Below are 27,191 nucleotides of genomic sequence, written 5' to 3'. Positions count from 1 at the left end.
CAGGATAACATTTACGTAACTTTCAAAATAATGTAATTACATTTTTTTAAAGTAAATGTTTCTGTGAATATAAACCTAAAATTTGTGTCAGAAAGAATTTACCTAAAATAGTTATTGTTTATTTAAATACAAGGGTTTTATTTCCATAGTGTGCTTCGACTTTGGAAGCAGTATTTTTAACATAAGAAAACAGAGTACCTGCTAACATTTCATGGCTTTAACGTTTCACTTAACTAAAACTAGAATCTCCAATCATCTCTTAAATAACACTTTGACTTTATATTTGTATTTGATATGGCTGTTTAGTAGGCATTTAAATGTGCTATGCTGATAAAAAGAAAATAATGTGTACATTCGATACGACAGAAAAGTAATTTCTAACGCCAAGAATAACTAAGAAATAATTTAAATAAACGTACCCACTAAACTGTGGTGTTTCCATGTAAGATCGTTACTATTACTATTTGTAAAGCGATACTGTAGATCAAATGAAAAGAAATAATCTGTGTAAGTTTCAATGTGTATTATTGTACTTATTATAAATCATACTTTCACAATCTAAAACTGAATCATCTATTAAAACATACCTTTTCAGTACGTCACTATATTACTGAAAAAGACAAGGGTTCGATTCCCCTGGGTGGGCTCAGCAGATAGCCGATGTGGCTTTACTATAAGAAACACACACACACACGTGTGTTTTTTCAAAAGAATCTTTATTTGAGCTACAGATACAAAAAAAGACATTACACCAACATAGAATGAGGAATAGCAGAATTACGTAACTGTTTCTTTATTTAAATTTTACATAATTTTGTTTTAAACGTTTATTCAATTAGTGATTTTAACATCAAAATAAATTTTCCACACAAAGCTATGAACTTCAAGGAAGTAGTCATGGAAATTGTACTGTTCTCAAATAACATGAGCAAAAACTATTAATTTGGTTAATATTAGTACACATAAAGTTGAAAGTAGTAACTACTAAGTCTAATTCAAATTAAAAATATACTTCTTATGTTTTCCAAAATTTCAATCTCTTTATGATACGATGAACTGCATTTTTAATTGTAGTCATGTTTGGCCTTGGTTGTTCTTCCCGGATGATGCGTTCGTTGTCTATGAAGTGACCATTGGGTAGTGAGATTTTCAGTTGATTTATTGCGCCACTCAGAAGAACACGTGATGGTGTATCCTAGTTTTGACACAGATTGAAACAGAAGGCAATTATATATTGTCTTTACAAACTTATACTTTTTAAAACACGTGGACACCTTCCATCCAAGATGTTTAAATTGTTTGTCAGCCTTTGGTTTCACTTTTGGTAAAGTTTCCATCAAACTTTTCTTTGAGCTGTGAATCGTCATTAAATATCCACGATCAGTAAATTCCGTCTGAAACACTAATGTTTTATCAATGCAGCTGATGAAATCATCCTCACGCTCTTTTTGATCTTGAAGAAGCTTTGGTGATAAAAGAACTTCTGCTGGTTCAGTTTCATAACATGTAATTCCTTGTATGAATGTATTAATACTCTGATCGTCTTCAGGAATAATGAAATGTCTTTATATAATGAATAAAGAAAGGGAATATGGTCCCACATCCTTGAAACTGATATTTCTTATCTTCAGGAAGATACCAATGTTGTTCACGTGCTGGAGTGGTAAGTGAACTGCCTAGTTTACATTTGGAGAGCGTTTCAACTGGAATCCTGTGTCTGATTCCACCAATACTCAAACGTATAGTCTTTATTCCTTCAGGAAACATGGAAAAATATCAAGCTCTACTTATTTTACCTGAGATTTTTATTTCTCAAAATCTCATTATTTTACTTGCTATCGTTCATTAACTTGTCATGTAGTAACTATATTTCATAAATGTGTACATATTTTCATATCTAAGCATTACTTTTTAATTATTGCTACGTAATACATTGTTTTATCAATAAACGACAATAACTATCATTGAATAACTTTTCTTTCCACGTGTCCTCATTTCGTAACCAATCAACAAAATACTTGACAGAGTGACGTACGATGGCTTGAGGGGTGAGTTGGAACCTTCATCTTCTATTTAAATAAACGTCACTATACGTGTGCATCTGTTCATTAAACGTTTCCACATTTATTGATAAAAGAGCACCAAACTTGACATAGTGATTCAGTAAGACATGGGCTTCTCTTTTACCAACGAACAGTGAGATTGACCGTACCTTATAACGCCCCCACGGCTAAATGGGCGAGCATGTTTGGTGCGACGGGGATTCGATACCGCGACCCTCAGATTACGAGTCGAAATGCCTAAACCGACCTGGCCATGCAAGGTCACCAAGACTTAAGATAATTTGAATTAGGTTGGTGAAGAATCCCAGTGGTGGTGATACTATATTAACAATAATATGAGTAAATGAATAACGTTAATACGTAATATTAATAGTAATTCAGTGGCATGGTGATTTGACGAGCTGTGAAGTGTGATAGATACAAATACAATGAATTTGATACTTTATCATGATAGTAGTTTCATACTTTTGACTCAGAAGTTCCAAACTTATAAAAGGTAATTGTGCAAAGTCAAGTAACAAAATCTTTCATTATAACACCCATTTAATGTTGTGGAATTGTTTGGTATCCTAATAACTTTAAGTTTCAAGCAAAGTAGTTTAACTGTATAGTACTGATAATAGTGTCTCACAAATAATCAGTTAATATTAGATTCACACAAAACAATTTATGGAATAAATATACCCTCCAAGACCAACATATATTGTCTATAATATTTACAGAGCCATTTTTCTATAGTTTTATAATTTGAATTTTGTTAGTTTAGTACTTGTAATTAAACCATGAATTATGATGTTCTTGCTTCATGCCTGAGGTCTAACAAATAGCTTAATATTTAGTATTAAATATTTATACTGTTGATGTTCATCATTTTAATATTTTTGTATCATTGTGCATAAAACTTAATTATTGTATTAGTTTTAGTAGTATTAGTTGGAAGAGTTCCAGAAGTGAATAAAAATTTAATTTGTAAGAAGAGTATGGTATAAAGTATACATTATTTGATTAGAATAACCATTATAATTTAAGTTTATCAGTGTCTTATTTTGAGACCTATGATATTTATATGTATCAAAAGCTTGTTTATATACTTCAGGGGAACTGTATGGGTTTAAATGGGGAAACCTTGATAGTTATGCAAGTTATACCATTTTCTTTCACTAACGATACATAAGTAAAAACAGAAATGGAATATCAGTAATCATAGAAATGATGCATGTGTTAGTTTGTTATAACTTGAAAACAAATTAAATAAAAAATGCTGCATTGACTGAAAATGTGGGATGTGTTTTCCTTCCTCAGTGGGCCATACTTTTTCAGAGCACATGATCTGCCATTGCTCCTTTTGGTCTTCGCATCCAGGCGCAATTGGATGAATTGAGTCTGTCCTTGGATAACATTACAGAATCCATTGGTCAGCCCATCCCACCGTGGCTCATTACAGTCCCCAAATGTGACCTTTCTTCAAGTCATCTGAAAAAGGCAGATACTCCCAATTGGAAGTACCGTCTTTTGTTTACTGAACATCTTTAGAACAATCTTTCCATTCCAATGTATACAGATGTCTTTTAACACTTTTATAACTTTACCTTTTGGTACTGGCCATAATGACACATAACCCGGAACCAGGACTGGAAAGACCAACTTCAGGTAACTGGTGGTGGTTCTTGTACTTACCTGTTGGGTGGTGGTTCTTGTATTTACCTGTTGGTCTTCCTTGTGGGTTATGATCATCAGCATTATGCTATAGAAAGTCCTTTACAACTTTGTAGACTGGATGTCAACATTGGTTTTATGCCATTTTATGTTTTTAATTGCTGTTTTGGTTTTACCTTCATTTCCTTTTATGTATTTTACTTCATTTACTTTACGTTTACCTTTTTACTAGACATTTGGCTAATTATTATTACGATTTTGCTACGTGTCTTTTAAAACTTTTATTTTACTTTATCTTTTGATAATGGCTCTTATGACACATAACCCGGAACCAGGACTGGAAAGGCCAACTGCAGGTGACTGATCGTGGTTCTTGTACTTACCAGTTAGTCTTCCTGGTGGGTTATGATCATTACTATTATGCTAAAGAAAGTCCTTTACAACTTCTTTTACTCTGCTTTCTCTCTTAACATTGTAAACTAGGTGTCAACACTGGTTTTATGTTTTTTTCTATTTTTCAATGCTGTTTTGTTTTACCTTCATTTCCTTTTATGCATTTTACTACATTTAATTTATTTTTACCTTTTTACCGGACATTTGGCGCAGATAGCCTAGCTGCTTTGTGCCATAAAACATGAAATCAACCAACGAACCAACCAACCATCTTGGACCACCTGATTGGACTTGAAACACTGACGATCACAGAAGACTTCAACAATGAGAGAACACCTTGTTTCTGTCTTCTTTGATCTTGAGCTCCCTTGGTGATGTTGTCCTTCCCATGGTCCTTAAGGCGAAATTCTTGGGGTTTATTTTTCACTGTAAGCTTTCTTTCATTCATCACATCAAACAGCTATGTGTCAAGTGTACAAGGGCACTAAATATCTTTTGTGTCTTCTCTACCACCTCTAAGCGAGTGGATCAATGTTCTGTGCTCAAGGTGCTTGCATTTGATCCAAATTGGACAATGAGTTTATGATTCTGCCAGGACCTCACCTTTGAAGATGCTGTACCCCATTCACCATCTGGGGCTTTGGCTCTGCATGGGGGTTTTCTCACTTATTCAGTCCAAAGCTTGTACACCAAATCCTACGAACCTGTTCTTAACCTCCACCATTTGCTCTTTCTGAATAGATGGTCTGTCATTTTTCCTTTAGGCTTTTGTATGCAGGGACAGTTGGTTGAATTGGGCATGTCATTGGATGATATTGCTATCTCCACTGATCAGCATTATCCCACCATGGCTTATTATCATCCACACCTGTGACCTTTCTTTGAGCCATCTGAGGATGGTAGATACTCCTGATTAGAAGGTACTGTCTTCTATTTGCTGACCATGTTTTGAACCTTTCTTCTATTTCGATTTACACAAATGGTTAAAAAATTAAGCAACTCTGTGGACTGTGCCAGAGTTTGTTGTGACTCGGTGTTTGCTTTGTTATTTGCTGCCAAGTTGCATGCCATTTACCTTGCCCTGGATGACATAGTACAATAGTACAATGATTGTACTATTTGCAGTGATTCTAGCTCTGGAATCACATTAAATTCCATCCTGTTCTTGTCAATATTAAACAGCAACAACTGGCCCATCTTCTTCATCTTCCACTAACATACAGTTTTGTTTGGATAACTGGCCATGACAGTACTTGTGGGAATGAGCTCATTGACACCTCAGCCAAGTCCACGTGCTTTGGTGCTGTCACAGCTGTGCCTGTTCCATATATGGACTAAAAAGGTCTTGTATTCAAGACTTGGCTTCCTACCAGTTGTCTTAGAATAAACCTTCTTTGGCCATCTTGTTTCCATAAGGATTGGAAGGAGGAAGTTGCATGCAAATCTCACAGACAGACTTACAAACAACATAGTGTGTGTAGATATGAGTATCTTTGTGGAATACATTTTGAGAAAATATTAACTTGTTTATTGTATCTGAACACCAGATAATTAATACTTACATTAACATACATCTAACATCTTTACACGTTCACACTTGTTATGTTAAAATAAGCTTTGAGATTTGAAGCTGGGTTCCAACTGTTATTAGAGCTTTATATTAAATCATTTAACAACCATCACAATAGATGTTCAGCTTGAAAACAACCTCAAAGTGACATTTTTAGTGTTAAACAACTTACATTATTGATACATTTACATTATTCTGAAATTTAGGTCTGTTTTAAGCAGATGAATTTTTCAGCACATTTTTGTATAAAACTGAGTTAAAATACAAAGATCTGATACTTAAGATTAAAAATATGTTTTTTTGATATCTTATTGAACAAATAGTTAGTAGCAACATAGCTTCTCCTGATCAATAGATTTTATTGTTTTATAACTCATGTATACCTACATAAAGTTCAGCCAGATATGGCAACTTTAGTTTGCTATTTTAACATTAATTTCTTCATACATTAACTTTATTACTTGCCTCCAATAGACTTTTGCGATATTAATTTTTAATTTTTGACCAAATTATATTGAATAGAAGTCCATAATTGAGTTGATATACATTTTGATACCTTTCATCCCTTAAATTCTAGGCTAATTTAGAATTTCTAGTTATTACTATAACTACTTGAAAACGCTACAAGCAGGTGTGAAGTTTTTGTTTATTTTGAATTTCGCGCAAAGCTACACGAAGGTTATGTGTCCCTAATTTAATAGTGTAAGCCTAAACGGAAGACAGATAGTAATCACCACCTTGGGCTACTCTTTTACCAGCGAATAATGGGATTGACAGCCGCATTATAATGGCTGAAAGGGTGAGCATGTTTGTTGTGATGGGGATTTGAGCCCAAGACCCATTGGATTACGAGTCGAGTGCCTTAACCACGTGGCCATGCCTGAGCATTGTAAAAAGTTGGATTTATACTAGTGAACATATGCAAAGATATCCAAAGGTACTATCATATTCATGATGATAAGAGGTAAGATGCAGTGGTAAGTTTGAGGTAACTAGATATAGTTCAAATACACGATAACTTATTGCGGAGGACTCCAGAAACTGGATTTAACTAGTCTGTATAAAAATGGATCTTTAAAACTTTAAAATTGATTTTGAGATTAGGAATCTCACAGTATTATTGAAAAAAAATGTTATAGGAGGAAATACAAAGTGTAACAAGCAAAACAAATGTTGGGCGTATCGCTTTTCATTTTTTTATGATAATTTATGGTAATTTTTTTCACTAATTCATCACCTAGCAATCAATATTAGAGACATGACAGAGGTTTGGTAAAGCACAACATGAAACTGTTTGGAAAGTCTTTCGATGACCTAAGTATTTTACTATCAGTTAAAGTAATTAATTGAGTGTTTTAACGTAAAAGGTAACAGTAGTAAAACTGTATTAAGTTTACTAACAGTAGAGTTAGTACTGTATTTACTTGGGAGTGCTAATGCCAAATTATATCTCATCAGACGAAACATGACTTACTACATGTTTGACTGAACATTAATAAACTATGAATCTTGAAAACATCAAAATCACTTTTCAAAAAAAAAACTACAGCACAGTTCTTAAGTCTCAGAATGAGCCAACTGTCATAGAAAATGTTCTTACATGAAATTATTACAATAAATATCTATTTTAACTAAAAAACTTACGGAACACCCATTTCCATCACGGTGTTAACGAACTGCTTCCCTTCCACAATTATAGCTAACTGTAAAGAGAGTTCAAACAAACACCCTCCTGTTCTACACTAGAAGGAAATGTAGAAAAACAGTTTCAAAATTACTGTTATATCACTTTATAAAATATCTCAGAAAGGGCACAAGACTGAAAAGTACAATCAGGTATAAGTTAGTGAGCGAGAGCACTAATAACTTGTCCAGAACCAAATGGTCCAAAAAAATAATGTTTCAAACCTAAAACGTTAAAGAATGTGTGTGACTGACATGAAAAACTTTGATTCTTCATCGTTTAACTTTCTCACGACAGGCTAAATCCCAGGAACTGACCTAATAATTATTCTGTGCTTGTTATAGTATTACAATGTATTCATAATTATTCTGTGCTTATTATAGTGTTACAATGTATTCATAATTATTCTGTGCTTGTAATAGTATTACAATGTATTCATAATTATTCTGTGCTTGTTATAGTGTTACAATGTATTCATAATCATTCTGTGCTTGTTATAGTATTACAATGTATTCATAATTATTCTATGCTTGTTATAGTATTACAATGTATTTATAATTATTCTGTGCTTGTTATAGTGTTACAATGTATTCATAATTATTCTGTGCTTGTTATAGTATTACAATGCATTCATATCATTTTGACAGGCTTTAAGTAAACACAAGTTTTTTGCACACCAAAGATAATATTCTTTAATGGAGTATTTTTACTAAAAAATGTATCTATGAATACTTACATATGTATAAATATATAAATAGAGAATTTCTGTATACTAGTCTGAGTGTTCATTTCCATGTTTAGATTAAAAATACTTTTTTTTAGTCTAAAGAATTACAAAGTTTTTTTTGTGTAATATCTAAACCTGAAGCCTTGTTACTGGTGTAACCCCTGAAACAGTAAAGAAACAGGACTTCAAATTATGATATTAAACTACTAATGTTTATACTAAATAGTTTTATGATCATAATAGTGTGTGTATGTATACACATTGTTAAATTTTATTGTTTTATTGCCTTTATAACCCCTGACTAATTACTATTCATGCCTTAATAAGTGATAAATCATGTGACAAATATGCAGCTCTTGTTATGCTTTTGAATTCCATTATGCACAAGCTACTCATGAACATTTTTTAAAATATTATTATTAGTTTTTTGTTTGTTTGTGCGCTTTTGGTATTTTTTTAAAATTTTGTTTACACTATTATTTCAGTTCTTTGCATCACAATACTACCTTTTATTATGTTTATTTTTGTTTAGAATTTCGCGCAAAGCTACACAAGGGGTATCTGCACAAGTGTCCGTAATTTAGCAGTGCAAGACAAGAGGGAAGGAAGCTAGTCATCACCATCCAGTGCCAACTCTTGGGCTACTCTTTTACCAATGAATAGTGGGATTGACTGTCACATTATAATGTCCCAACAGCTGAAAGGGTGAGCATGTTTGGTGTGACAGGGATTCAAACTTGCAACCCTCAGATTACGAGTCGAATGCCTTAACCCACCTGGCCATGCCAGGCCTATTATCATTAGTAGTAACAGTAGTACTTATTTTACTTAATCTAACTTAACTAAACTAAACTATTTTACACATTGCATTTCCCATGGCAATCAAGGTTCAATTGAAAGCAAAATATGGAATTATATTTACAGGAAACATTGCAATACTATAAATCATCTGACAGATGAAAACCATGGATTTCTATTGGTTTTTAAGTAACACCTTATTGAGTGGCTCAAACACTTATTGGTAATTTCTAATAAAGAGTACGTCACAGGTGGGTGTGGCAAGATGGATTTGATTTCATGTCTCTGGAACCAAGTAATATCAAAGGCTATGAAAAATTATAGTATGCCTAAGTGACATTATATCATAATAAGTGATTTACTTTAAATTTCATTTTTTACTTCTTGGTGGGGTGATAAATAAATTAAAGAAAAAAAGGCTTAGAGAGAAAATGTTGCAATTCTTACACTAGAAAATTCTAGTTTTTCTATTTTAAATATTTCCTTCTGAAAGTAAAATCTTTAAACTTGTGTGCTATTAAAATATGGATTATGAGCTATGTATATTTATTAGTATATCATAAAAATAAAATAGTTTAATCAACTTTTAAATGTAACTCACTAAAACCTTGAGTTACAGGCACAGAAAAAGATGTCTATGGAGAAAAGATTATTAATGCTATTTTTTTCCAAGAGGAAGTGTACTTTGAATAAAAATCAAGATTTCATGTTTTTTACCATGACTACAGGTCCAAAATACCAGTGTAAATACAGGACTTCTTATAGTTATTTGGTTGATTGCTATTATGTTATTGAGCAAAACATTGTTTAACCAGATTTCAGATTGAGCATATACATATTGATAAAGTAGGTCATTGATCAATGTTGTCTGTGTCAAGTAGATTACCTCAAACAGTGCAGGTCAGTAAGGTCATGTGGGAGCTTATATACATGTATTAAAATGTAGCTTATTAGAACAAGTAACTTAGGTATGTTACTTTCTAATCTAATCTAAATTTGTGTGTGTATAAATAATTATTACTGACCTTGGATCTTATCTAAGCCTAGGTCTCTACTACTGTTAGTAGCAATAAAACAATGCAGGTGTCCTAATGATACTCAGGCCTAAACACAAGTATTAGCAACACTGTTTTAGATGTGCAAATTGGAGATAGTTTTACAATGCTTTATGTTTAGTGTCATTTCTAAAACATAGTGACAATGTTGAATACTTATAATTTCCTGGGAGAAAATTTCAAAAACCAAAAATTCTTATGAATATGTTTGAGAGACAACTTAAAAAAGAACATTGGAAAAGAAAATCACTAAAGTGCTTAATTATAGAACATATTTAGTTTTATAGATACAGTATAAAATCAAATCCTATTTGCAAATTTAAACTTAAACTAAGAACAAACAACACAATTATTAGTAAAATATTCCCTTCAATGTTTCAGTTACTTTTTAACTTATTTAAATTCTTAAATCATAATATCCTTACGTATTTAGAAGTTAATTAAGTTAATGGCCATTTTGGCCAACTGACACCATTTTTGCATACATTCTTCACATGACTATATCAACTTTAAAGATACTTTACAACATTCATGTTTCAATATTACCAGGAAATATAAATGAAAGTCTGAAAATGACAAATTGTCTTAATTATTTTGGTAGTGCAAAAGTAAATAAAAAAGTAGGATTTTATAAAAAATAAAAGTGCAAACAAAGAAAACAGCAACATGTTATTTATTATGACTTAAAGAACAGAAAAGTGGTAATTACATTCCAGATTTAGTTTCTTACAAATTACAAGATTACTGGGAAATTAGAAGTCTCTAGAATCCTTATTTTATAAAGTTATCTAAAGTTAACATTTTTCTTAAAATGAAAATGGTTTCCAATAATACTTACCATCCATCAACACTATAGCTAGAATCTCACATTGATAAAAGTGTAGGGGGCAGTGCAGACATGATCCACACACAAAGCATTTGTACAGAACAGGAATGTACTAAGAGAAAAATGGTACAAGAGTGTGGAAATTACACCCTACCTCCCGAACAGATATGCTTTTCACTTGGAGCTCAGTTCCTCTATCAAAGGCAGAACAGAATATGAGTAATCATCAGGTAGGCCACCCTGACCAGACAGCCGAGATTCTATGACTCAGGGTTTGAATTAAGGGGTTGTAGTACCTGTATCCTATGTTGCTGGCTATGGCTATTAGACCACAATATTATATGTGTGTGTGTGTGTGTGTGTATATATATATATATATATATACTGTGACCACAAAATGTTGCATTTGGCACCATCAGAATAACAAGAAAGTAAGCAACACTTAAGTGGACAGATTCTCTTCTCCACCTGAATGAGTCCAAAAGGTAACACCTGAGGCTCGGAATGATGGGATCCCATATGCCATACTCAACAAAGGAACAGAATTCATCTGGTTTGGAATTATGAACATTCATTCTCAGTCCCTAACCATGTAGGTAAGGTGTATTCTACTTAACCCTGGAATTATGTGGAACCTGCACTCAACCAAGGACTTAGGATGGAACTGCTTTGGTTTCAGAATTACGATATATTGAACCAACTTCCATGAATGATAACTGAAATTGGCACTGATCAAAGAGAAGGGTTTTGCACTCCCCAACGAGATAACTGTATGCAAAATATGAACCAAAATTATGAGTAGGCTCCCAGGAAGGCTGGAGCCACTCTTACTGAAATATAAAAAAAACATCCAAGAACCCTAGAAGAAGGACCCCTCACTTTGCCCTCTTCTCCAAGAGTGGTTGAACACACTCAAAAACTTTGGTTGAAAAGCCTCTTGTCTACCACAGATTCTCAAGCTCTACTCATACAGCCTGGGGTGCTAAAATGTCTTGGGAAAACAGAGCTCTGGAAACTGTGCAGTAGGTGAATCAAGTTCCCTACATTTTATTCAAATCAATCACAGTTTGTTCAACATGAAGAACAGCAAGATTAGCTGTATTCACTAATGTTCACGAGTGCCAATCCATAATATCATCTGGTAGGTGTCTAAATGATCTTACAGGACACCTCATTTTGACAGTACCTGTTGCATACTGGTGGTAATTATAGTAAAAGTAGTTGCTAGTATGAAGTTGAAAAAAGAAAGCATTCCTGCCTCAGAAGCACTCACCCCAGAATGGTATACCATGAAAAATAAAAGGACCCTGGAAATAAAAGAGTATATGACTGAGGAAAATACTCATTTCTGGTAAAAGCCTAGGAGATGTGGTAAACAAATCTACAGGAAGTAGTGAGACACCATCAGAAGAGAAACTGGCCAGATCATGTAAGCAACAAGATAGGAGAGTAACAGAAGTATTCCATATACTGACACAATGTCTTCAAAGAACCACTGAACCAGGCAGCTAATGACACTGGAGATTGAGAAATAGCTACAGTGTCAACAGATGTTAAGTATGTTATGGAATTATTATACAGTACTATGAATAAACTGTGTACAAAAAAAACATTTTAAAGAACATTTTAACAGCTGAACTTTTATATAACAAAAAAAATGACAATGTTATACATACTTCCTCTTGTTGATATCCAAACAATGAATTGTAATGTCCTGGATACCCAACAAACCTATTGCATCAAAAAATAAATTTTAACATAAAGAGCAGTCTTCACATGTAACTTAAAGATAAAAATGAAATATAAAAAAGTCAATTCTGTATTGATGAACTATTGACAATTACTTGATTGTCCTTTTTCATTTTTATGTCTCTCAAAATTTCAAAAGTAAAATCACGAGTTTGTGGGAAATTAAGCACAAAGCTACACATTGAGTTATCTGTGCTTTGCCCACCACCAGTATCAAAATACACAATGGGTTATCTGTGCTCTGCCCACCACCAGTATCAAAATACACAATGGGTTATATGTGCTCTGCCCACCACAAGTATCAAAATACACATTGGGTTATCTGTGTTCTGCCCACCACCAGTATCAAAAGACACAATGGGTTATCTGTGCTCTGCCCACCACCAGTATCAAAACCTAGTTTCTAGCAATGTAAGTTTGTAGACATACTGCTGTGTCATTGGGGGAAGAAGTACAAGTTTAGGACATTTTGAAAAATAAAGAATTCTATGGCATTTCAATAAGTTATTATTAAATTTTCCATGATCATTTAATTAACTGTAAACACAATCAATGGAAAAAAACATTTTAGTTTTGTCAAAATAACATGTAACTTTGTTTTTTTCTCATCTAGTTATTACGTGCTAACCAATACATTGTTTAGAGATTAAGGTATCATCTGAAAATTCATTTCCAGCATCTTCTGTTATGCTGCACTAGACCTTAAGTGCCAATCAGCAAAGTTCACCAAGTAAATATGTGCCATTTAGGAAAATGTTTCATCAAAACAACTGATTACCATCTAAGGGCTGGGACTAACTTCGACCAAAACTGTAAAGTGGCTGGATAATTATAATTTGTAAAATAAGCCTTGTTACACAATATGTCAACTATATAAAAGTAGCCTGTTTTGATCAGTTGATTGAATAACTTGGAAAACAACACAAAATCATTTCACATTATATTTTACAATCACAATTAAAAGAATAACAACAACAAATAAACATCTATAAGAAACTAATTTCCACACTACAACAGTCTCAACTACCCACTGCTACATAACTACAAAACACTGAGTGTTAAGTATAACACTCAGACTTCAGGAAATATCACATGATCGTATGCTATAATTATACAACATGCACTTTCTGAAAGAAGCTTGTCCACTATTTGAAATTCATAAAAATTCTCTAATTTTTCAAGTTCTATAAAACATTTTTTCTTGACTTTCAACAAATTTCATGACACATACAGAACGTGTACAGACTTTATTTTTTTTTATTTAAAATGAAAACTTTTAATATTTGGACTGGTACATCAATAAATTATATTATTCAGCTTATACATTAATATTATGTGCAATATTTATAAATAAAGAGCCTCTCATAATGCTAAGTTTATTTATAAAATGAACAAAGAATAATGTGCTTCAATATTTGATTACTTACCTGGAATCAGAATTTGAAAGAGAACACTCTTTTTTATGGTGTTACAAGTTTGTTTTTATTATTGCTTAAGACATATTTTTCTTGCATATGAATTGTAATGATATCTTTGTATTAGAAACTAAAAACCAACAAAAGTAACACAACAAATATAAACATATAAAGGTAAATACAAGTTTAGCACATTGCTCGAATAATTTAAACATCTACTTCAACCTACACATACAGATATTAAAATGTTTTGAAAACCATGTTACGCGTGAGTTTTAAGCACTTCTATCAACAGTGATAAGTTAGTCTACAAAACAATTTAAAAGATTAAGTTTTTATAACTATGTATTATTAGCTGTCTTTTAGTATCATTTATTTTGAGTACTTTTTCACTGTGGATCTTGTTATACTTTGTAAACTACTATATTTCATATTTTAACAGAAGTTAACAAATTACTCACCTTCCTTTGAAGAATGTAATATAAAAAACTGATGAATAACATTTCACAACCTTCAACATGTACATCTTCAAAGTCAAACTATTTTCATGTTCAGTCTGAGTGTGATGTATTTCTATATCCAATATTTCAGAACAGTATTAACTATTTTACAAAAGGTACATCTTCAAAGTCAAACTATTTTCATGTTCAGTCTGAGTGTGATGTATTTCTATATACAATATTTCAGAACAGTATTAACTATTTTACAAAAGGTACATCTTCAAAGTCAAACTATTTTCATGTTCAGTCTGAGTGTGATGTATTTCTATATACAATATTTCAGAACAGTATTAACTATTTTACAAAAGGTACATCTTCAAAGTCAAACTATTTTCATGTTCAGTCTGAGTGTGATGTATTTCTATATACAATATTTCAGAACAGTATTAACTATTTTACAAAAGGTACATCTTCAAAGTCAAACTATTTTTATGTTCAGTCTGAGTGTGATGTATTTCTATATACAATATTTCAGAACAGTATTAACTATTTTATAAAGGTACATCTTCAAAGTCAAACTATTTTCATGTTCAGTCTGAGTGTGATGTATTTCGATATACAATATTTCAGAACAGTATTTACTATTTTACAAAAGAATATTAACATACAGAAAAGGTTGACATAAATAAAAACTGTTTGATAAACTACCTTAACACTAATGACAACCAATTGATAATACTATTAAACTTGTCATTTAACATCCATCATGTCAGAGGTTTTTAGAACTCTTAGGTGAAACATTAAGTTCTATTCTTCATAATCAAATCTTTTATGTATACATATCGTGCTGTCTGAAAGTGTATTATTTCTTATTTACAAAATTCATTATCTTCCTCAGTTATAAATATCAAACTTTCTAAGTCTGGTTCAGGTCCAGCTTTCAAGTTACTCTGCTGCTGTCACACAGAGCAGAGAGATTTCTGCAATGTAGGTTTGCACAATTAGAAATACTATGACCAAATATTTTTTGTATTGAGGGAGAGGAAGTCATAATAAAATACAACTCATAGGAACTGAAGACGAATTTTCCATATTCTTCTTAATTTGTCCACGATCTAAATAAATGTTAAGCCTTATCTTAGCTTCCACCATTTTTTGTTGTTGTTGTCAGAAGTAGGGTACCAATGACTGTTGATCAAGACACTTGTGGTCTAGATACACTAGTTTCCATAAAATTAGCAAACACTATTTCTCAAATCATTAGGAAACACATGTTAATCTTTAAATCAAAACAATCAACTTCATTCCATATTGTAACAGAAAAAAAAAGCTTTAAATTCTAGTTTTACAATGGAAATATCTTTTTATGGTAGTTTTTGTACACATTTTTAGTACTCTTTGACAATTTTAAAATATATAACATGCAGTAGTGAAGCCAATTTATGTAAAATCTCTACAAAAACTGGCTGCATTAATAAGAGATGTTTTATTATTAATTTTAACATGATTTTATCTCATATTTTTATTTCAAAATGGAATTCCATATTTTAAAATTTGTTTTATTAGTAGCCTTCATACACAAGTGTTGAAGTTATAAAAAATTATGTTGAAACACACATATATCCTTAACATAAAATGCATGGGGTCGGTTTATTGGACGAATGCCATATTACAGATGGAATGTTCACTATATTTCTGAATTTATTATGTATATCTACACAAGATGTTGCAAGTTGTTAGTAAAATGTACAAGTCTGTTGTATGCTAAATATCAAATACACTGCAAAAGTATTTCTAATCAAGAAAAGATGGTAAAATTGAAGATGGCAATCTGAGTTACATATTAACATGTTAATGTTTATGTAAAAACAAAAAATACTATATCCATGGCACTGTTTGCATATTGTGCTTGCATTGCCTTTAGAGCATCTGAAATACATATTTACAAGTTTTCCTTTTCAGTATCCCTGTACACTGTATATGATATTTTATCCCTGTACACTGTATATGATATTTACTCTTCTTCACCATGAACTGTCACTAAATCAAATACACAATACCAAATTAAAAAGTTACAAATAACCATCCAACTATCATAAGTGTATTTATATACTAAACAATTTTTCATGTATTTCTGTATATATGTGTTAGCAGTGTGAACAGTTTTCACTACTTTGATCACAACACTATATGGTATTACAACTAAATATACTTTACTGTGTTTCACACTGATCCACAAGTTTATTTAACAAAACACTCAGATTTGAACAATAATAAAACTAAGACTGGTAAAGTGATAAAGTGTGCTGTTAGTGATGTTCAATATACTTATACATAATTACTTTCTTATGTTATTTTAATACATTTTGTACAAACAAAAAAGTTAATTAAAAATTTAGATAACATGCATAATGTGGCATAAATTAATTTTTTAAAGAAATAAGTTCTGTTTCGAAAAATGTGCATAATTTGTATTCATTCACCAATAAAATGTATATGTTTTTTCAAGATGTATAAATTATTCTGATAAACTTTGGATGACTATAATGGTATTTATCTGGCACTAAAATAAATAGGGATAAAAACTTTTGCAGACAGATTCTGGTTAAATTTTGTTATTCTATATGATGAACAAAATATCCTATGTTCATTTGGAATTGCCAAAATTAGAAACAGGTAAAACTTACCCAATTCAGTAAGGAAGGTGGCTATTCTTCTATAAATCTAGAAAAGGTTAATAGTTAGTCAGTTGTTTCAGAAAGAACATCTACACTAGCCATCCCTAACTTTAAACTGATAAGACTATGAAATGGCACCTATTGCCAATTCTTGGCTTACTTTAATCAAATAACAGGATTTGACAATCACTTTTACAACATTTCCATAATCCCAAGGTTGAAGGGCATTTTTGCTGCAACAGAATTAGAACCACAAACATCCAGATTCAGAGTTCAGCACACTGACCACTAGGCCTAACATACAAATAATGAAATAATACCAAAATGTGTCAGATATCAGTGTGTTATGAATATGGTAATTTTATCCATGGTTCAGTGTTCATTCTCTTTTGATTTTTTTTACTCTGGCTTGTAATATTTGGTGTTTAAATCAAGTTTTTCTAATCCAAATTTACATACATGCCCAGCCCAAAGGTAAAAGAACAAATACATAATTAACATACACTAATTCCTGTGCCTGGTTTTTGACCATTCAAAGATGAGGGGTGTGATTATAAAAAAGAAATTGAAAGGTTATTTGGTTTGCTTTGTTCTGAAGTTTGCACAAAGCTACACAAAGGCTATCTGGACTAGAAGTCCTTAATTTAGCAGTGTAAGACTAGAGGGAAGGCAGTTAGTCATCACCACCCACAGCCACACCTGAGGCTACTCTTTTACCAATGAATAGTGGGGATTGACTGTCATATAATAATGCTTCCATGGCTGAAGTGGCCAAAACTGAAAAGTATTACTGAAAATCTTACAAAACAAATATATAGTAGTGTTACTTACATCTGAACTTAAATACTGAGGTTTCGTCATTATTTTAATAATTTCTCTGGCACGCAAAGTATAAAGATTTTCTTATGATTATTTTGGTGCATTCATAAAAAAAATTCCAAGCTATATTAATTTCATTCTTGAAAATACAAACATGAAAAAAACCCTTACATTATTTACAGCTGAACAGAAAACAAGAAACAACCTTAAAAATTACACGAAAAAACACATAACATTTCCTTTTAGTCATTAAGAAATCAAAGTAAAAAATAAACAATAAAACTAATATGCTTACATTCCACTATAAACAGGTACTTGTTACATATGTATTTATATATATACATTGTCCATATATATATACACACATACCACTATAAACAGGTACTTGATACATCCATATGAACACACACTTATATATACATGCCACTATAAGCAGGTATTTGATCCATATCGTCTTGAATAAAGCCATAAAAAGTACATTTTTACACAACTAGAAATAGGTGAATTTCATATCCCTAATTTTTCTTATTTAAGTGATCTATCAGGTTAAAGGTCATGATGCACACAAGGTTCAACAGTGCAGCTGTGACTGAGGTAGTGAGAGATACCATGCTGGTAAGTGTCTGATTGTCACTCAATGTGAAGTACAGAACAGTTTGAATGGATATTCTGTAAAAAATTGCAGCAACAAGAGCTACTGTAACATAAAGAACAAAACATAATTTGTTAAACCAGTAAAGAAAGAGCTACTGTAACCTAAAGAACAAAACATAATTTGTTAAGCCAGTAAAGAAATAGCTACTGTAACCTGAAGAATAAAAAGTCAGTTAAATCTATACAGAAAGAGCTACTGTAATCTAAAGAATAAAAACATATGTTAGGTCTGTAAAGAAAGAGCTACTGTAACCTGAAGAATAAAAACATATGTTAGGTCTGTAAAGAAAGAGCTACTGTAACCTGAAGAATAAAAACATATGTTAGGTCTGTGAAGAAAGAGCTACTGTAACCTGAAGAATAAAAACATATGTTAGGTCTGTAAAGAAAGAGCTACTGTAACCTGAAGAATAAAACATACGTTAGGTCTGTGAAGAAAGAGCTACTGTAACCTGAAGAATAAAAAACATATGTTAGGTCTGTAAAGAAAGAGCTACTGTAACCTGAAGAATAAAAAACATATGTTAGGTCTGTAAAGAAAGAGCTACTGTAACCTGAAGAATAAAAACATATGTTAGGTCTGTAAAGAAAGAGCTACTGTAACCTGAAGAATAAAAACATATGTTAGGTCTGTGAAGAAAGAGCTACTGTAACCTGAAGAATAAAACATATGTTAGGTCTGTGAAGAAAGAGCTACTGTAACCTGAAGAATAAAAACATATGTTAGGTCTGTAAAGAAAGAGCTACTGTAACCTGAAGAATAAAAACATATGTTAGGTCTGTAAAGAAAGAGCTACTGTAACCTGAAGAATAAAACATATGTTAGGTCTGTGAAGAAAGAGCTACTGTAGCCTGAAGAATAAAAACATATGTTAGGTCTGTGAAGAAAGAGCTACTGTAGCCTGAAGAATAAAAACATATGTTAGGTCTGTAAAGAAAGAGCTACTGTAACCTGAAGAATAAAAACATATGTTAGGTCTGTGAAGAAAGAGCTACTGTAGCCTGAAGAATAAAAACATATGTTTGGTCTGTAAAGAAAGAGCTACTGTAACTTGAACAATAAAAACATAATCCTGATAAGTCTATAAAGAATCACTGCATCAAGACCTACTATAACACAGAATATATACTTAAATTTAAAATAGTTTTAAGGAACTTAAAAAAAACACTTTGCTGTAGCAAACTATAACTGGAGTCTGGCAGTTAAAGCCCAAATTTCTTTACACATATGGAGGTTGGTTGTCCTTTTACAGAGTGGTTCACTAAGTCTTTACCTAGATTTTCTAGGCAGCAAATTGTTCTGTGGGATATGATAAAACAAAACCCATGAAACCTGCAACTGATCAAACAACTCTAAAGTTATGCTTTCTTGTGGCATCTTAACCCATTTTATAATTACTAAAAATGGACAATTTCACAATTTTTTGTTTGTCAATGTTTGAAATCTGTAGAAAAATATCTTTGTACCAGATACCATGTAAGTTGGTCAAAATATGGCTGAGTAAATGATCAACAAATATCTCTAAATTATGCTGTTTTGGATCTCTTCCCCCAAAAAAAAAAGATTCGAAATGGGCAATAGCTATTTTTGTTTGTCATTGTATTAATTAAGCTCATGAATACTTACATTTGTGCCAGTTGTCTTCTACACTGCTGTAAATATAACCACACAAGAGTCCAAAATATATATTTTTGGATTGTTTGACATCTGACCCCTTAAAAAGCCTAAATAAATGAGATGAAAATACTGCCTGGTCATATTGGACCTTGGTAATGACCCTACCAAGTTTCAAGATAATCTGCCAAGATATGTAGGTATGGCAGTCGACTGAAAATGGTTTGGAAGATAATGAAACAACAGAAAAACTATATCTCTCTCATGATGATGAGGAACCCACGTGAAGTAAAAATGTATCTTAAGATGGCTAGTATGGGTATTAAAACTCTTTTTGTTATCCTGAAGGTTAAAGAGACCTAAGAAGGTTGAAACATTGTTCTCTAATTTATTGTAATGAAAGTTTTAATACTCATACCAGCTATCTTCAAATACAGTACACCTCTCTGTGAAGACATAATTATGAGAAATAACTGTCTAGAATGCTATATTGCAGAAAATTGGAAACTGGATTCAGTGAAAATAATAAAAATTCCTCCCAAGTTTACAAAGTGCATCTTTTAAAAAAAATTTACTTTAAACATAGAACCAAAAATCAATGAAGTTATAAAAATCATCTTAATTTAAGAATGCAGCCTCACTCTAAAACAGTACCACCTATGGTACTAGGATATCTCTATTAAGCCTTTTAGTGATCTCTAATCATTTGGGAAAAAAATAAAAAAAACCTTTAAAAGTAGACTCATTCTTGAAACACCACTGAAAACCTTTCTTGTAAATAGATTGGACCACCAAAAGATTGATAATAAGCAAAATACATGATTTCATGATTGTTGAGACAAAATTAAAATTTGCCTACTTAATTGTATTATTTTTTATTCATGTTATTGTTACACAAAACTACAACAAAATCGACTGAGCATTTTGAACCACAATATGCTATATGGAATACTGTGAATGTCCATGACTTACCTAAATATTAATTATTTTTCAGTGTTTTGTTTTTTTTTGTTTGTTTGTTTTTGAATTTCGCACAAAGCTACTCGAGGGCTATCTGTGCTAGCCGTCCCTAATTTAGCAGTGTAAGACTAAAGCTTTAAATATTCATTTTTATACAGACTAGTCATCACCACCCACCGCCAATTCTTGGGCTACTCTTTTACCAACGAATAGTGGGATTGACCGTCACATTATACACCCCCACGGCTGGGAGGGCGAGCATGTTTTAGCGCGACGCGGGCACGAACCCGCGATCCTCGGATTACGAGTGGCACGCCTTACGCGCTAGGCCATGCCGGGCCCCAAACCTCTGTCACGTCTCTAATTTTGGTTGCTAAGTGACGAATTAGTGAAAAAAAAATACCAGAAATTATTTTTAAAAATAAAAACATGAAAAGCGATAAGTCCAACGTTTGTTTTGCTTGTTACACTTTATGTTCACTTCTACAACATTTTTTCAATAATATTGTGAGATTCCTAATCTCAGAATCAATTTTAAAGCTTTAAATATTCATTTTTATACAGACTAGTTAAATCCAGTTTCTGGAGTCCTCCGCAATAAGTTATTGAACAATATCTAGTTACCTCAAACTTAACACTGCATCTTACCTCTTATCATAGTGGATATGGTAGTACTTTTGAATATCTTTGCATATGTTCACTAGTATAAATCCAACTTGTTACAATGCTCGAGCATATTAACTGGATATTACCCTGACACTTGGAAAAAAGCCATTATAACCACGATCCCAAAGAAACAAACCAACAGAACTAATCCAGATAATTTCCGTCCCATCAGTCTGTTAAGCTGCCTTGGCAAACTGATGGAGAGAGTTATCTCCAACCGTCTTCTCCATTTTTGTGAATCAAATAACATCCTTCCAGAATCCCAAAATGCCTCCAGGAAAAACAGGCAAACAACAGATCACCTCACGCGACTAACCGAATCAATCTATAAAGCTTTCAACAACAACCAAGTAACCATTGGGGTATTCCTAGATGTCAAAAAAGCATTCGACAGCGTATGGCACAATGCCATCAAATACAAACTAAAACACCTGAAAATAAATCCCACTATAGTTAAATGGATTTCAAATTTCTTAACAGATAGAACAGCACAAGTAAAAGTCAATAAAACTATATCTAAATCATTTAATATAACCGCAGGAGTGCCCCAAGGATCAGTCCTCTCTCCACTTTTATATATTATTTTCGTCAGTGACATACCTTTCCCAAATCTAACATACACGCATAATTCACAATACGCAGACGATCGCTATCTGGAGCACCTCCAGAAACCCAGTGATGGCCATGTCTCGCGTACAAGAATCACTGAACAACGTCTCAACATGGAGTAACAAGTGGAGAGTAGTGTTAAATCCAACCAAAACACAAGCAATCACCTTCTACAGGAAATTAAAAAAACAAAGAAAAAATCTAGAAAAAATAAAATTATCAAAAACATCATATTCCTTGGCATCACTTTCGACGCAAAACTAACATGGAAAAAACATGTTAACAATACACACTCATCAATTAGAAGACGGATTTCACACCTAATGACTCTAACCAGTAGACAATCGAAATGTTCACCAAACACCATTATCCAAATATACAAGACTTACATCCGTCCACTAATAGAGTATGGATGTCAAGTAACATACAATATGTCAAACAACACACTCTAGAAAATCCAAGATCTGCATTCAGTCTACCGTCATTCACGCCAGTAAATTATATACATCAAATCAGTAACTTACCAACACTAAGAAATAGACTAACGGAAATATCACACAAATATTATCTAAAAGCAGAAAACAGTTTGTTTGTTTGGAAATTTCGCACAAAGCTACTCGAGGGCTATCTGTGCTAGCCGTCCCTAATTTAGCAGTGTAAGACTAGAGAGAAGGCAGCTAGTCATCACCACCCACCTACTCTTTTACCAACGAATAGTGGGATTGACCGTCACATTATACACCCCCACGGCTGGGAGGGCGAGCATGTTTAGCGCGACGCGGGCGCGAACCCGCGACCCTCAGATTACGAGTCGCACGCCTTACGCGCTAGGCCATGCCGGGCCAGCAGAAAATAGAAACAAACTAACGGCATCATTATACAAATTAACTAGTGCACCAACAAAATACATTTCACCTTACAACATATTTCAAGAATCACAAATTACACAACAAAGTATCTAAAGAACTAAACTCATGTTAACAATATATATTATCTTTTTCAGATATCGAGCACAGGACAGGCAAAACTTTCGGCGCCTGTCCTGTGAAAGTGGGTTTTCTCGGGGCACTCCCGTTTCCCCCCACAGCAAAAACTTAGGCTTTGGATTTTTAGATCCCAGCACAGGCAACTTTATTGCCAGACCCTGAGTCGGGTCGTTTGAGTTCATGTTCATATTTACTTTGACTTCTGCCTTTCGGGACGGGACCTGGCCGTTCTCTCCGGTGCTGCCTTTGCCTCGGTCTAGGATAACATTAAGAATGACCTCCTTCACCCAAAAAAAGAGTCAAAAATTATTTACTAAATAAATAAATAAAACTAAACCTAATAACCTTTCACGAAAGGGGACGAAGAGGAACCACAACGTTCCTGAACACCCCAGTTGGAGAGAGAATTCTTACGATTTCTCTCTCTCTAAACTAAACCCCTGTCACGTTAGTTTGGGTTTGCGTTTGCTCGAGCATAGCCATGTGGATAAGGCACTCGACTCATAATCCGAGGGTCGCGGGTTCAAATCCCCGTCACCTTTCAGCCGTTATAATGCGGCGGTCAATCCCATTATTCGCTGGTAAAAGAATATCCCACGAGTTAACGGTAGGTGGTGATTACTATCTGTCTTCCGTCTAGTCTTACACTACTAAATTAGGGACAGACAGCCCTCGTGTAGCTTTACGCGAAATTCAAAATAAACAAACAAACTTGACACATGTTGTAGCGTTTTCAAGTAGTTACAGTAACAACTAGAAATCCTAAATTAGCCGAGAATTTAAGGGATGAAAGGTATCAAAAACTGTATCAATACAATTATGGACTTCTGTTAAGTATAACTTGGTCAAAAATTACAAAACAATATCGCAAAAGTCTACTGGAATCTAGAGCAGTAGTACTTAGTATATTCGCAATGAAGTACTTGAAAAGTCGAGTGATAGTTTAGACTTCTTCAGAATGTGAAAATATCCTCTATTTTGTTTTCAACCCATCACGTACAGAATTTTATAAAATGCACTTTTAAATAAATGAATCGTTTTAATTGAAATTTGGTTACATTTTATCATGCTTAAAATGTTGACAACCACTGGCTGTAGATGTCCCTAAACCAATCGTGACGTGAGAATGTTATCAATTGTTCTAAATTTAGTTTGATTTGAATTTCGCGCAAAGCTACACGAGGGCTATCTGTGCTATCCGTGCCGAATTTAGCAGTGTAAGACTAGAGGGAAGGCAACAAGTCATCACCACCCACCGCCAACTTTTGGGCTACCCCTTTTACTAACAAATAGTGGGATTGATCGTAACATTATAACGCCCCTATGGCTGAAAGGGTAAGCATGTTTGTGTGACGGGGATTTCAACCCGCTACCCTCAAATTACAAGTCGAGCTCCCTAACCACCTGGCCATGCTGGGCCAGTTATTTATAAATGTTAAGCAAGTTAAGCTGAAAGTTAATATAAACTTACTTCGAAAAATGTTAGAATTTGTATTTTGATGAAATTAACTATCTATAAACCAATTTCTCGAGAACCTGGATATCATAAACTAATCACATACAATCAATTTAAAATTGTAAACACCAGATATTTGATTTCGGTGTGTCTCTGTACGAGGAATTTATCATTGTTATGGTGCTTCAAGGAAACGATTTTGTTTGTTTGTTTTGGAATTTCGCACAAAGCTACTCGAGGGCTATCTGTGCTAGCCGTCCCTATTTTAGCAGTGTAAGACTAGAGAGAAGGCAGCTAGTCATCACCACCCACCGCCAACTCTTGGGCTACTCTTTTACCAAAAGTGGTAATAGTGGGATTGACCGTCACATTATAACGCCCCCACGGCTGAGAGGGCGAACATGTTTGGCGCGACTCGGGCGCGAACCCGCCACCCTCAGATTACGAGTCGCCTTAACGCGCTAGGCCATGCCAGGCCACTCAAGGAAACGAAAGGTTTCCATGAACAATACATTATACTGACACCAGTCTTACAAAATGTTGAAGAAAACTCAAAAAAAAGAGAAAATAGTTTTTTAGTTGTCGATTCTTTAAATGTTATAATGATTGGAATCGATTCAATTTCGAAATTTCGAAAACCCACCTGTAGAGAAATATATATGCAAAAACGACGATGACGATGACCGAAGAAGGTCGAAACGTTGTTCGTTCTTCTACGTACAATATTTTCTCAACCCAAACGAGCCGTTTTTGCATATATAAACAGAGACACAGTTCTCCAATACACAAAATCTACACGGCTCCACACACACGATAACTATTCAAATTTGCGATACTACAGACAGGTGTTCGATTCCCCTCGCACCCAGATATGACTTTGCTCTACCAAAACACACACACAAATGTAAAAGGTATATAAAAATTAACATTTTAAAATATTCTTTAGGTTCCTAGACATCTTCAGTGAATGTTTTTAACGTAATAAAACAATATACAACACTGAATTAAGATGACTAACGTTTCTGTGTCTACACTTAATAAAAAAAACTATACAACACTGAATTAAGATGACTAACGTTTCTGCGTCTACACTTAATATAAAAAACACTATACAACACTGAATTAAGATGACTAACGTTTCTGTGTCTGCACTTAATATAAAAAACAATATACAACACTGAATTAAGATGACTAACGTTTCTGTGTCTGCACTTAATATAAAAAACAATATACAACACTGAATTAAGATGACTAACGTTTCTGTGTCTGCACTTAATATAAAAAACAATATACAACACTGAATTAAGATGACTAACGTTTCTGAGTCTACACTTAATATAAAAAACAATATACAACACTGAATTAAGATGACTAACGTTTCTGTGTTTACACTTAATTCTCTACAAGAGCTTAGAAATATTTTAAAAATATGATACTTAACGGATTCTCTTTTTTTATCATTAGAGTAAAATTTTTAATTACAATAATTTAAAATAATAATTGTTTCATACCAGTAATTTTTATATCTGTTAAAGATTTGTTAGATAGATGGTTTTTGTTTTTTGTACACTAACAAGTTCAGCACAGTTTAATGTTTTGTTTGGTAGATCTAAGAAGGTGTTGTATCAATAAATCTGACATACTTACAGGCATTTTGGGGAAGCAGTTTGTTTATATTTAGGTGCGTATCATATGTATACATTTGTCAGAATGATATTGCCCCTGACCTTTTGAATCTTCTCCCATATGACTTTGGAACTGATAGTAAATGATATGCTGGTTGTGAACTTAATCCAAGATTCCTTCTGGTTTGACGTCTTACCCACTTAGCATGTGCACAGGCCTGCTGGAAAGCGATGCGGTTCGACGATGTGAGATATCTACAGAAAGTATCTCAGATCCGATTTTGAGCTTTCTGTGCTATGTGGCAGGCAGGATTCCACCACGGATGAGGATATCGTGGTGGATGTGTCAAGGTTTTAGGAATTCATTGAGCATTTGCCTGTATAATACAGTCAGTTACTGTTGCTACACAGTTGCCTATTGATGGCTTACAGATGATGACAGGATCAAGTTCTGTGAGAGCAGTGAAAGAGGACCAGTTTGTGTAATCCAGCTTTCACAGTGGCATGTGGGTCGGGTGGCATCGATCACAGCCAGTTTCTCTCAAAATTATAGGAAAATGGTCACTGCTTCAGGGTTATTGTCAACCATCCATGTAAAATGGGAGAATATTAATGGGGAGCAAATTGAGAGATCAATAGCAATAAATGACTGACTAGGTACATGGAAATAAGTATATGAACCAGTGTTGAAAAGAGAAAGGTTGTGATCAGAGAGCGTACACTCTACAGAGCAACCCCTCCTATCAA

At 33.2% G+C, this 27,191-nt stretch overlaps 1 long non-coding RNA gene across 1 annotated transcript; it reads right to left on the bottom strand.

Moving 5' to 3' along the window:
* Positions 1-697: 697 nt before the first annotated feature.
* Positions 698-26,472, bottom strand: LOC143237072 (uncharacterized). The gene is made up of 6 exons (XR_013019861.1): positions 26,467-26,472; positions 20,155-20,172; positions 17,064-17,100; positions 12,449-12,503; positions 7,327-7,419; positions 698-1,754 (listed from the first exon to the last, which is right to left on the bottom strand). It is a non-coding gene; the product is annotated as an uncharacterized LOC143237072 (long non-coding RNA).
* Between the last annotated feature and the right edge of the window lie 719 nt (positions 26,473-27,191).

Source organism: Tachypleus tridentatus, chromosome 2 (assembly GCF_004210375.1).
Source record: "Tachypleus tridentatus isolate NWPU-2018 chromosome 2, ASM421037v1, whole genome shotgun sequence".
Classification (NCBI taxonomy): Eukaryota; Metazoa; Arthropoda; class Merostomata; order Xiphosura; family Limulidae; genus Tachypleus; species Tachypleus tridentatus.
Note: the sequence above shows the minus strand (reverse complement) of the source record. Positions and strands in the feature narration are given on the sequence as shown.